This window comes from Bombina bombina, chromosome 7, assembly GCF_027579735.1.
Source record: "Bombina bombina isolate aBomBom1 chromosome 7, aBomBom1.pri, whole genome shotgun sequence".
Taxonomy (NCBI): Eukaryota; Metazoa; Chordata; class Amphibia; order Anura; family Bombinatoridae; genus Bombina; species Bombina bombina.
In genome coordinates, this window is record NC_069505.1 from 526,077,763 (window position 1) to 526,091,022 (window position 13,260).

The window sequence follows — 13,260 nt, forward strand, 5'->3', positions numbered from 1 at the left end:
ACAGCAGAAAGAGCAGGGCTAAGGGGACCAGCAGACTGGATGCTGTCTGCCCAAGGCTGCATGGATACAGTGAGAGATGTGTCATACAGCCTCAAGACTGAAGAGAGCAGTGTATGGAGCTGCACAGATGTTCAAATCCTCATGCTCCAGCTTTCTGCTGTATGCGCCTACAGTCAGCCCTACCCAGAAACAATCCCCACCACCAGAGCAGTTACCTGGTAACAGTGGTAACCCCAGTAGGACATTTTCTGATGCAGTGGGAATGGCTGGATGCCGAGTTAGGGCTTTGCATTCAGTGCTGTACAGTGCACATCTAAAACAGCACATGGCAATAGCATGGCATATCACATCACACCGGCACGGTCTGGCAGTTTTAAAAAATAAATAAATATAAGCAGAGTACTTTTGACTGTGACAGTATTAGTACTGAATGTGTGTGTTCCCCATGTCACATCAGCAGTCTGGTATGAACCATAAAAAAAAATAAAAAAAAAAATTTTTTTTTTTTTTTTTTTTTTAGGACTCTTGGGCCCCTCAACAGAGACTGAGCCCTGGGCAGCTGCTCCTTTTGCCCTGTGTTAAAGACGGTCCTGTATTGCAGTGATGCCTCGATATTGAGGCATCACTGCAATACCTTTTTTGGCACACTGATGCAGAGAGAGACACTCTCTGGCCCTCTCTGCATCGGCCAGCAATGGTGCCGATTGTTGGTGGGTGGGAGCAGCTGCAGGGAGGCGGGTCGGGGGCTTGTGCATGCGCCCGCGATCCGGTACTTACAATTTTTTTTTTTACAAAGTAGGTCTGGGAGGGGGTAGGGTATGGAGGGGGGCAGCTACACTACAGAAAAATAGTGGATAATTAAAAAAAAACAAAAAAAAAAACACTTTTAAATGCAAAGTGGGTACTGGCAGACAGCTGCCAGTACCCAAAATGGTGGAAAATAGTTAATGGGGGAGGGTAAGAGAGCTCTTTGTGGGAGATCAATGTGGTTGGGGGCTAAGGGAGTATCCTACACAGCAGAATATATATTGAGCTGTTTGGGAGGGATCAGGGGGTGTGATGTGTCAAGTGGGAGGCTGATCTCTTCACTAAATCTAAAATTAACCCTTCAAGCTCCCTACAAGCTACCCAATTAACTCCGTCACTGCTGGGCATAATATAAGTGTGGTGCGCAGTGGCATTTAACGGCATTCTAATTACCAAAAAGCAATGCCAAAGCCATATATATCTGCTATTTCTGAACAAAGGGGATCCCAGAGAAGCATTTGCAACCATTTGTTCCATAATTGCACAAGCTGTTTGTAAATAATTTCAGTGAGAAACCTAAAGTTTGTGAAAAAGTTTGTGGAAAAAGTAAACTCTTTTTTTTTTTTATTTGATCGCGTTTGGCGGTGAAATGGTGGCATGAAATATACCAAAATGAGCCTAGATCAATACTTTGGGTTGTCTACTAAAAAAAAAATCTATACATGTCAAGGGATATTCAGGGATTTCTGACAGATATCAGTGTCCCAATGTAACTAGAGATAATTTTGAAAAAAAAAAAATGGTTTGAAAATAGCAAAGTGCTACTTGTATTTATTGCCCTATAACTTACAAAAAAAACAAAGAAGATGTAAACATTGGGTATTTCTAAACTCAGGACAAAATTTAGAAACTATTTAGCATGGGTGTTTTTTGGTGGTTGTAGAAGTGTAACAGATTTTGGGGGTCAAAGTTAGAAAAAAGTGTTTTTTTTTTCAATTTTTCCTCATATTTTATATTTTTTTATAGTAAATTATAAGATATGATGAAAATAATGGTATCTTTAGAAAGTCCATTTAATGGCAAGAAGAACGGTATATAATATGTGTGGGTACAGTAAATAAGTAAGAGGATAATTACAGCTAAACACAAACACCGCAAAAATGTAAAAATAGCCTTGGTCCCAAATGGATAGAAAATGGAAAAGTGCTGTGGTCACTAAGGGGTTAAAAGGCAGTAGGCATCGTTTAAAGTGACAGTAAAGTCAAAATTAAACTTAAAGGGAAATGAAACACAATTTTTTTCTTTGATGATTCAGATAGAAAATACGATTTTAAACAACTTTCCCATTTACTTCTATTATCTAATTTGCTTCTTTCACTTGGTAGCCTTTGTTGAAGAAGCAGCAATGTACTGCTGGGAGCTAGATGAAAGCATTGGGTGAGCCAATATCATGAGGCGTATATCTGCAGCCACCAATCAGCAGCTCCTGTGCCTTTCTATGTAATTCCTTTCAACAAAGGATATCAAGAGAACAGAACAAATGCGATAATAGGAGTAAATTAGAAAGTGGTTTAAAATCACATGCTCTATCTGGATCACGAAAGAAATAAAACGGGTTTTATGTCCCTTTAAGGACCAGATTACGAGTGGAGCTAGTTGAGCGTAATTGCATGGAAGCTTTGCGCTCACGAGAGAGCATGCTTCCATAGACTCCAATGGGAGCCTTGTTCTGATGCCGATTGACACGGCTCAGAACCTAGCGCAGCGAAGGCGTAAGTCGTACAGAGATGGGCAGTAGATTATAAATATATAAGAATATATATATTTATGTGTTTATATGTTATATACACATATTAACACATTATTTTATATATAGATAAGCATATACATATATATTTATGTGTTTATATGTTATATACACATATTAACACATTGTTTTATATATAGATAAGCATATTCATGTTATATACACATATTAACACATTATTTTATATATAGATAAGCATATACATGTTATATACACATATTAACACATTATTTTATATATATAGATAAGCATATACATATATACAGTGGATATAAAAAGTCTACACACCCCTGTTAAAGTATTAGCTCTGTGGTACATGTGACAACATTCTCCCGTATTCTTCATATGTCTGGGCTATGGGGTAGAGTGGCAAGACGGAAGCCTTTTCTTACAAAAAAAAAACAACATCATCCAAGCCTGGCTAAATTTTGCAAAAACACATCTGAAGTTTCCGAAAAGCATGTTGCATAAGGTGTTCTGGTCTGATGAAACCAAAGTTGAACTTTTTGGCCATAATTCCAAAAGAAATGTTTGGCGCAAAAACACTGCATATCACCAAAAGAACACCATACCCATAGTGAAGCATGGTGGTGTCAGCATCATGCTTTGGGGCTGTTTTTCTTCAGCTGGAACTGGGACCTTAGTCAAGGTAGAGGGAATAATGAACAGTTCCAAATACCAGTCAATATTGGCACAAAAACCTTCAGGCTTCTGCTAGAAAGCTGAACATGAAGAGGAACTTCATCTTTCAGCATGACAATGACCCAAAGCATACATCCAAATCAACAAAAGAATGGCTTCACCAGAAGAAGATTAAAGTTTTGGGATGGCCCAGCCAGAGCCCAGACCTGAATCCAATTCAAAATCTGTGGGGTGATCTGAAGAGGGCTGTGCGCAGGAGATGCCCTCGCATTCTGACAGATTTAGAGTGTTTTTGCAAAGAAGTGTGGGCAAATCTTGCCAAGTCAATATGTGCCATGCTGAAAAACTCATACCCAAAAAGACTGAGTGCTGTAATAAAATCAAAAGGTGCTTCAATAAAGTATTAGTTTAAGGGTGTTCACACTTATGCAACCATATTATTTTAGTTTTCTCTTGTAAGGTGTAGCCAGTCCACGGATCATCCATTACTTGTGGGATATTCTCCTTCCCAACAGGAAGCTGCAAGAGGATCACCCACAGCAGAGCTGTCTATATAGCTCCTCCCCTAACTGCCACCTCCAGTCATTCTCTTGCAGCTCTCGACAAGCATGGAAGCAGTTAGAGAGATGTGGTGTAATTTAGTTGTTTTTCTTCAATTCAAAAGTTTGTTATTTTTAAATGGTACCGGAGTTGTACTATTTTGGTCTCAGGCAGAAAATAGAAGAAGAGTCTGCCTGTGGTCTCTAATGATCTTAGCAGGTTGTAACTAAGATCCATTTCTGTTCTCACACATAACTGAAGAGAGAGGTAACTTCAGCTTGGGGAATGGCGTGCAGGGTATCCTGCTATGAGGTATGTGCAGTTTAAATTTTTCTAGAGAAATGTAATATGCTAGAAAATGCTGTTGATACCGGATTTATTTAAGGTAAGCCTGATTACAGTGATTTAATAACGACTAGTATCATGCTTACTATTAGAGGTAACACTCTTATTATTTTTTCAAATTACTGAAATATAACACGTTTGCTGGGAGTGCTTAAACGTTTTTTATATGCTTTTTGGTGATAAAACTTTTTTGGGGCCCAGTTTTTTCCACATGGCTGGCTAAAATTTGCCTAGGGATAGTTTTGTTAGGCCTCTCACTGTGTAGACAGGAGTGGGAGGGGCCTAATTTCGCGCCTAAATGTGCATTAGCTTTTGCAGACTGAGACATCCAGTTTCCTTGAAAGAGTTCCCTGAATGCTTAGGACCTCTCTGAAGGGTTTTGGTGCTTTCCAAAGTCGTTTGTATGGCAAGGTAGGGCCACAGCAGAGCTGTGGCAGTTTGTTGTGATTGTTAAAAAACGTCTATTTCGTTTTTTTGATCCGTTTTTGAAACTAAGGGGTTAATCATCCATTTGCAAGTGGGTGCAATGCTCTGTTAGCCTATTATACACACTGTAAAAATTTCGTTTGATTTACTGCTTTTTTTCACTGTTTTTCAAATTCTGACCTTTTTTATTTTTCTTAAAGGCACAGTACCATTTTTATTTTTTGCTTGTTAACTTTCTGTAAAGTGTTTTCCAAGCTTGCTGGTCTCATTGCTAGTCTGTTTAAACATGTCTGACATAGAGGAAACTCCTTCTTCATTATGTTTAGAAGCCATGGTGGAACCCCCTCTTAGAATGTGTACCAAATGTACTGATTTCACTTTAAGTTATAAAGACCATATTCTGTCTTTAAAAAATTTATCACCAGAGGAATCTGACAAGGGGGAAGTTATGCCGACTAACTTGACAAGCTTAGAGCACTTAAGCTAGGCAATTCATTTGTTTTTGATGCCATTGTTCATTTGACTAAACTAACGGCTAAGAATTCTGGTTTTGCTATTCAGGCGTGTAGGGCGCTATGGCTTAAATCATGGTCAGCTGACGTTACTTCAAAGTCTAAGCTTCTTAATATTCCCTTCAAGGGGCAGACCCTATTCGGGCCTGGTTTGAAGGAGATCATTTCTGATACCACGGGAGGAAAAGGTCATGCCCTCCCTCAGGACAGGTCTAATAAATCAAGGGCCAAACAGACTAATTTTCGTGCCTTTCGAAACTTTAAGACGAGCGTGGCATCAACTTCCTCTAATTCAAAACAAGAGGGAACTTTTGCCCAGTCCAAGTCGGTCTGAGACCTAACCAGGCTTGGAACAAAGGTAAGCAGGCCAAAAAGCCTGCTGCCTCCTCTAAGACAGCATGAAGGATTGGCCCCCGATCCGTTAACTGATCTAGTAGGGGGCAGACTTTCTCTCTTCGCCCAGGCTTGGGCAAGAGATGTCCAGGATCCCTGGGCGTTGGAAATTGTATCCCAGGGATATCTTCTGGACTTCAAAGCTTCCCCTCCAAAAGGGAGATTTCACCTTTCACAATTATCTGCAAACCAGATAAAGAGAGAGGCATTCTTACATTGTGTTCAAGACCTCCAAGTTATGGGAGTGATCCACCCAGTTCCAAAAGAGGAACAGGGACAAGGCTTCTATTCAAATCTGTTTGTGGTTCCCAAGAAAGAGGGAACCTTCAGACCAATCTTAGATCTCAAGATCCTAAACAAATTTCTCAGGGTCCCATCATTCAAGATGGAGACTATTCGTACCATCCTACCTATGATCCAGGAGGGTCAATACATGACTACAGTGGATTTAAAGGATGCTTATCTTCACATTCCGATACACAAAGATCATCATCGGTTTCTCAGGTTTGCCTTCCTGGACAGGCATTACCAGTTTGTAGCTCTTCCCTTTGGGTTAGCTACAGCTCCAAGAATCTTTACGAAGGTTCTGGGGTCACTTCTGGCGGTCCTAAGGCCGCGGGGCATAGCAGTGGCCCCTTATTTAGACGACATTCTGATACAGGCGTCAAATTTCCAAATTGCCAAATCTCATACGGACATAGTTCTGGCATTTCTGAGGTCGCACGGGTTGAAAGTGAACGAAGAAAAGAGTTCTCTATCCCCTCTCACAAGAGTTTCCTTTCTGGGAACTCTGATAGATTCTGTAGAAATGAGGATTTACCTGACAGAGACCAGGTTATCAAAACTTCTAAATTCTTGCCGTGTTCTTTATTTTACTTCTCGCCCTTCGGTGGCTCAGTGTATGGAAGTAATCGGCTTAATGGTAGCGGCAATGGACATAGTGCCGTTTGCCCACCTACATCTCAGACCGCTGCAACTCTGCATGCTCAGTCAGTGGAATGGGGATTACACAGATTTGTCCCTGTGGTTATCTATTAATTTAAAATATCTTTACCTTCTACTAAATATAATATACTAAATCTCTATGGTGAAACCACTAAAACCAACACAGATAAATTGTGAAATAAACTCTATGAGAGGGCCTCCATTATTTGCCAAACAGTTTATTTAGGAAACAATATATGTTAATAATAAGATAAATATTCACAGATATATATATATATATATATCTATTTTACAGATACAGTCCACATTTTAAGATACAGGGCAACTTTTCTACACTAACCCCAATTTGTTTAATACTGCTAAAATAATCATAGGAATGTACTTAGCCATATTTCTTCAGAGTTTCAGCCATCTTTACAGCATGCCCAGGATAAAAAGAGAGACAGAGGCTCTGGTGTTACAGTATTTTATACCCCAATTCAAAAGGGAGTGGCTTATCAAATGTCACTCAAAAAGACCATTGGGTGTGTATTTCTAGACAGACACTAGACAAAAGAACTACTTGAATAAACCAGCTATGTGAATTGCCAGTTATAAAATCTGTGAGCTATATTCCAATATCCCTGTGATAAAAATGTCACCACATTCCCTCACTTTTTCTTCTCCTATGTTGCCCCATTTTCTAGTTATGCCCACTAGTACAGAAGAACACAGTGGGAGCGAAAACCTTACAGGAAAAATTCTCCCACCATCCCTTAAGACTCGGCGATATGAGTTCTTCTGTACTTCCCTAGGACTGTCAATTCCTAGTCTAACTTTATACAATTCATTATAAAAAATGCATTTAAAATTATACATAGAAACACAAAATCCTATGCTAAACCCCATTAGCAACATTTATACAATGGTCTTAAATATTGGGAAAAGTTCATGTATGAGTGTGGGTACACTAGATGGGTATGCGTGTAGTAAAATTACTTCACACTACAACACTCCATATGCAGTAGAAACCACATTCACAGTTATTAACTTCATGTTGGAAAGTGCCTCTGTTATTGCATCATCCCACTCACACCCTTACTTAACTTATGTTGCTTGATTTATATGATTATTTACCCCTTTATGCTATATATATCACAATGGAGATGTAAAATGGTGCATTAGGCCAAAAATAATTTTATATATATATATATAAAATTATTTTTGGCCTAATGCACCATTTTACATCTCCATTGTGATACATTATACTTATTTAATGTGTCCAACGCCACCATCATAGCTTCATGGTAAGATCAGTCCTGAAGACACCTGAAAAACAACAATCTATAATATGTGTTATTGGGGAAAAACTGGAAGGAAAGGTGAGAAGCCTTCTATATTCATTGGTTTTCTTCCTGCAAGATAAGACTTCAGACAGTTTACATAGAAATGGTATTGCATGTGGCCTCCCAAAACTAATCACAATGGAGGTATCTGTTATTGTTTTTTTTTTTAGAAAGAGAATGCATCAATTAACTATACATTCTTAATATTGGCATTTAAAACTTAATAATGAAAAACACTTAAAATGATTAATTGAACTTAAAACTAAAGTACACATTACACGATACAAATGTACTGCAAACAAATATGCTTATAAACAAAAACGAATTATTTAATTTGAGCCCTCCAGCTCTGTCAGTTTCTTCTTTAGAAACCCAATTTGATCTCTCATTATCCTGTTTTTTGTTTGAGTTCCCAATAACTTAAGTTGGCCTTATTGTTTATCTCATTTGACCTCAGCCTCCAATTTTCTCCTCTGTTAATATCGCCATTTAAATTCCTGTCTCTCCAGTTTCCTGTATTTGATGCTCTACTATTCTGATATCCACAAACATTCCTTCTATTACACCTCTCTGATTCCTGCCTGTGAATATTCAGATTATTCTGCATTGACTACTTCACTGTAGAATTTGCCTTAATGGTGTATGGGTGATAATTCCACCACTTCTCAGCTCTAGTGAGCACCATATGTAGGTTTGTGGAGTTTGGATCATACAGCTTTACAAACTCCTGACATTTTCTGGGGAGAGCTTCAAGTACCCTCTGTATGTGAGCTGGTGACCCCCAGACCATTTGGGTCTGTGGCTGGCGCAGCACACACCAAAATAAAACTCTTTTTGCTACTTCAAATGGCCCATCTAGTGGTCTCATGGTAATTTCACTAATCTCTTTCTCTAGACTAGTAAAATTGAAAAAGGTTTTAGCTATCCTGCCAGCCTGATCACATATACTTGAATTAAATCCTAATAACCTGTTGGCATAGGGGCCCATGGCATCTTGAAGCAATTCTGTCCATTCCGGCATGCTCATACCTAATTTTATGGCTTTTTCAGTTCCCTTGTGAAACCAATGTGAAAAGTTATTAAAGCTGTTTGTGGGGATTGTGCCCCACCATTTCTTAAAAATGTCTTTATCTGCTACAGTCATTGGCCTAGTCTGATTTGAAAAACCTGTAGGAACTTTCAGGTTGTTAAAATTCTCAGAAATGATGACAGGGGCAATTGGAACAGAACTTGGGTTTTTAGTGGGGTCCATTTGCATTTTATCTTGTTTTACTACTTGTTTTGGCTCTTTCCTTTGTGGCAGTAAGTTATCACTATCTGCATTGTTCCCAGAAATATCACTAATTATTTTTTCTTTTTGTTAAATTTTTATCTGTAACTCAGTAATTTTGTTTGAGTATTCGTTACTGATGTGTTCTGTTAATTTTAATTTACGTTGTAATTTACTGATCTGTATGGTGTTAGTTAAAGCAGAAAGCTTAATACAATCTCTGTCAGTCTGTGTGTTATCTAACTTTAATTTAAGGTCTTTATTTTGCTCTGTCAGGTCTCCAATAATGTCCGTTATTCCTTTTATTGTTGAAATCACTGCCTGCGCTATCATACATTTTCTCTTATTATTATTATTATTATTCATCTTTTTAAGAGTTAATACCTGTGTTAGTATATCTAAAACACTTTCACACTTGTTGTTTTTAGCTTCTGGGATGAGGAATGGACCAATATATTTATGAATGTAATTGTTAAAGTAATCACAGATTTCCTGTGAAATATAGTTTTTTCAAGACATTTTTAACAGATAGCCGTTAGAACTAAAATAATAATAATAATATATATATATATATATATATATATATATATATATATATATATATATATATATATATATATATATATATATATACATATATACTAGAATAGTGTGTCTCTCACAGCATAGTAGTTTTTTTTAACACAGGATGTACAAGATACCATTGAGATGCTAATTTTACACAACAAAGGACATAGCAGTTAAGCCATGTAGAAGGGGTAGTAATTAGATCTGTTTATAAGCAGGTCAGCATTCCAGCAGAGGTGGTAATATAGTTAAATTTAGTTTTTCTAACCACTGCTCATTATTCTTTATTTTAAATCTGGGGAACAGACTTAGAATAGTGTGTCTCTCACAGCATAGTTTGCCAGACTATTTTACCTGCCCCAAATGCAAGGAATTATCATCTCTATAGGGCAATGAAACACCAGACTAAACAGAAATTAAGCAGAACAAAATTAAAAAATTAAATATTGTTCTCTTTTAAAAGGTGTAAACCATCAATAATACTAACCTAAATAAAATAAAGGAACAAAGCAAAGCAAGGAATCATTTTTATTGATATTTTCCCAAATTGAGGAAAAATTATAAAAATATTTTAAGTACAGGAAGATTCTATAGAACTTCTGAAATGCTAATTTCAACTGTAGTTTTGGTTCCAGGATCTGCTCCAAACACAGGAAATGCAAATTTTTAACTTTGTTACCCAAAACAAAGGTTACACCTTTTTGTATTTCATACAAACTTAATTAAAAATCTGAACAAAGAAATGGAAGAAGAAGGAGGGAAAAACAAAATATGCTTTAAACTTCTTATGGCTTAGCATATTCCCAAAATTAAACTGTAATTTCTTAACTTTAAATTCTACACAATTTCCCATACAATTCAGAATGAAATTTATGTATAGGGCAAGCTACAGCTCTGGGTGTAACACATTCACAGAAATGAATCCTTTGTAAAAAGAAATAAATAAAAATGTGCAAGAATATTACAATCTTTATAAAAATGGACATTATATTCAATCACTTTAACCTTACTATGGCAGCTATTAAATAGTACTGTAAAGCTTTTGTTTGTAAAAACATTTAGATGGGACCAACACAACACATGTTAGAAAACTGATAGAAAACTGTTTCAACAATAAAAGTATCCAGTTTCCAAAAACAAGAAAAATACAAGAGTTAAAGGGACAGTCTAGTATAATCAACTTCCCAATTTACTTCCATCATCAAACTTGCTTTTTTTCTCTTGGTATTCTAAGTTTAAGCCAAGCATAGGTAGGCTCATATGATAATTTCTAAGCCTTTTAGAGTTGCCTCTTATCACATGCTTTTTTTTTTAAATCTCTTTTCAACACAAAGAGACAGAAAGTACACATGGGTCATATAGATAACACTGTGGGGGTTATTTAAGATTTAGCAGGCTACAAAACAGGCCTGCTTCACTCTATGCAAATGCAAATTTATACAGACCAGAAATACAGGTTTTTTAAAGCCATGCTTTTCTTGAGAAACATACAACAGGCCTTCTGAAACCAACCACTATTTGCGCTTTTTAAATAAAGTACTACATACAAAAACTTTGCTATAAAACACCAAATCTACATTTACTGCAGTTAAATTTAAAATAAATCAACATTCATTTGATTCCTGCAAAACTAAATGGCATATGGATTATACAACAGGCCTTCTGAAACCAACCATTATGTGCGCTTTTTAAATAAAGTACTACATACAAAAACTTTGCTATAAAACACTAAATCTACATTTACTGCAGTTAAATTTAAAATAAATCAACATTCATTTGATTCCTGCAAAACTAAATGGCATATGGATTCGTCTACAACTTCATGGCCGCCAAAATGTGGTTATCTATTAATTTAAAATATCTTTACCTTCTACTAAATATAATATACTAAATCTCTATGGTAAAACCACTAAAACCAACACAGATAAATTGTGAAATAAACTCTATGAGAGGGCCTCCATTATTTGCCAAACAGTTTATTTAGGAATCAATATATGTTAATAATAAGATAAATATTCACAGATATATATATATATATATATATATATATATATATATATATATATATATATATATATATATATATATATATATATAAATCTATTTTACAGATACAGTCCACATTTTAAGATACAGGGCAACTTTTCTACACTAACCCCAATTTGTTCAATACTGCTAAAATAATCATAGGAATGTACTTAGCCATATTTCTTCAGAGTTTCAGCCATCTTTACAGCATGCCCAGGATAAAAAGAGAGACAGAGGCTCTGGTGTTACAGTATGTTATACCCAAATTCAAAAGGGAGTGGCTTATCAAATGTCACTCAAAAAGACCATTGGGTGTGTCTTTCTAGACAGACACTAGACAAAAGAACTACTTGAATAAACCAGCTATGTGGATTGCCAGTTATAAAATCTGTGAGCTATATTCCAATATCCCTGTGATAAAAATGTCACCACAGTCCCCTCTACTAAATCTGGATCAAGAGACCAGGGATTCTCTTCTATGGTGGCTATCTCGGGTCCATCTGTCCAAAGGTATGACCTTTCGCAGGCCAGATTGGACAATAGTAACGACAGATGCCAGCCTTCTAGGCTAGGGGGCAGTCTGGAACTCTCTGAAGGCTCAGGGATTGTGGACTCAGGAGGAGACCCTCCTTCCAATAAACATTCTTGAACTAAGAGTGATATTCAATGCTCTTCAGGCTTGGCCTCAGCTAGCGACAATGAGGTTCATCAGATTTCAGTCGGACAACATCACGGCTGTGGCTTACATCAACCATCAAGGGGGAACAAGGAGTTCCCTAGCGATGTTGGAAGTTTCAAAGATAATTCATTGGGCAGAGATTCACTCTTGCCACCTATCAGCTATCCATATCCCAGGTGTAGAGAACTGGGAGGCGGATTTTCTAAGTCGACAGACTTTTCATCCGGGGGAGTGGGAACTCCATCCGGAGGTGTTTGCACAATTGGTTCAACGTTGGGGCAAACCAGAACTGGATCTCATGGCGTCTCGCCAGAACGCCAAACTTCCTTGTTACGGATCCAGGTCCAGGGATCCCAAGGCAATGCTAATAGATGCTCTAGCAGCGCCTTGGTCCTTCAACCTGGCTTATGTGTTTCCACCATTTCCTCTGCTCCTTCGTCTGATTGCCAAAATCAAGCAGGAGAGAGCATCAGTGATTTTGATAGCACCTGCGTGGCCACGCAGAACTTGGTATGCAGATCTGGTGGACTTGTCATCCCTTCCACCATGGACTCTGCCTCTGAGACAGGACCTTCTACTTCAGGGTCCTTTCAATCATCCAAATCTAATTTCTCTGAGACTGACTGCCTGGAGATTGAACACTTGATTTTATCAAAGCGTGGCTTCTCCGAGTCAGTCATTGATACCTTAATTCAGGCACGAAAGCCTGTCACCAGGAAAATCTATCATAAGATATGGCGTAAATATCTTTATTGGTGTGAATCCAAGGGTTACTCATGGAGTAAAGTCAGGATTCCCAGGATATTATCTTTTCTCCAAGAAGGATTGGAAAAGGGATTGTCAGCTAGTTCTTTAAAGGGACAGATTTCTGCTCTGTCTATTCTTTTGCACAAGCGTCTGGCGGATGTTCCAGACGTTCAGGCGTTTTGTCAGGCTTTAGTTAGAATCAAGCCTGTGTTTAAACCAGTTGCTCCGCCATGGAGTTTAAATTTGGTTCTTAAAGTTCTCCAAGGGTTTCCGTTTGAACCTCTTCA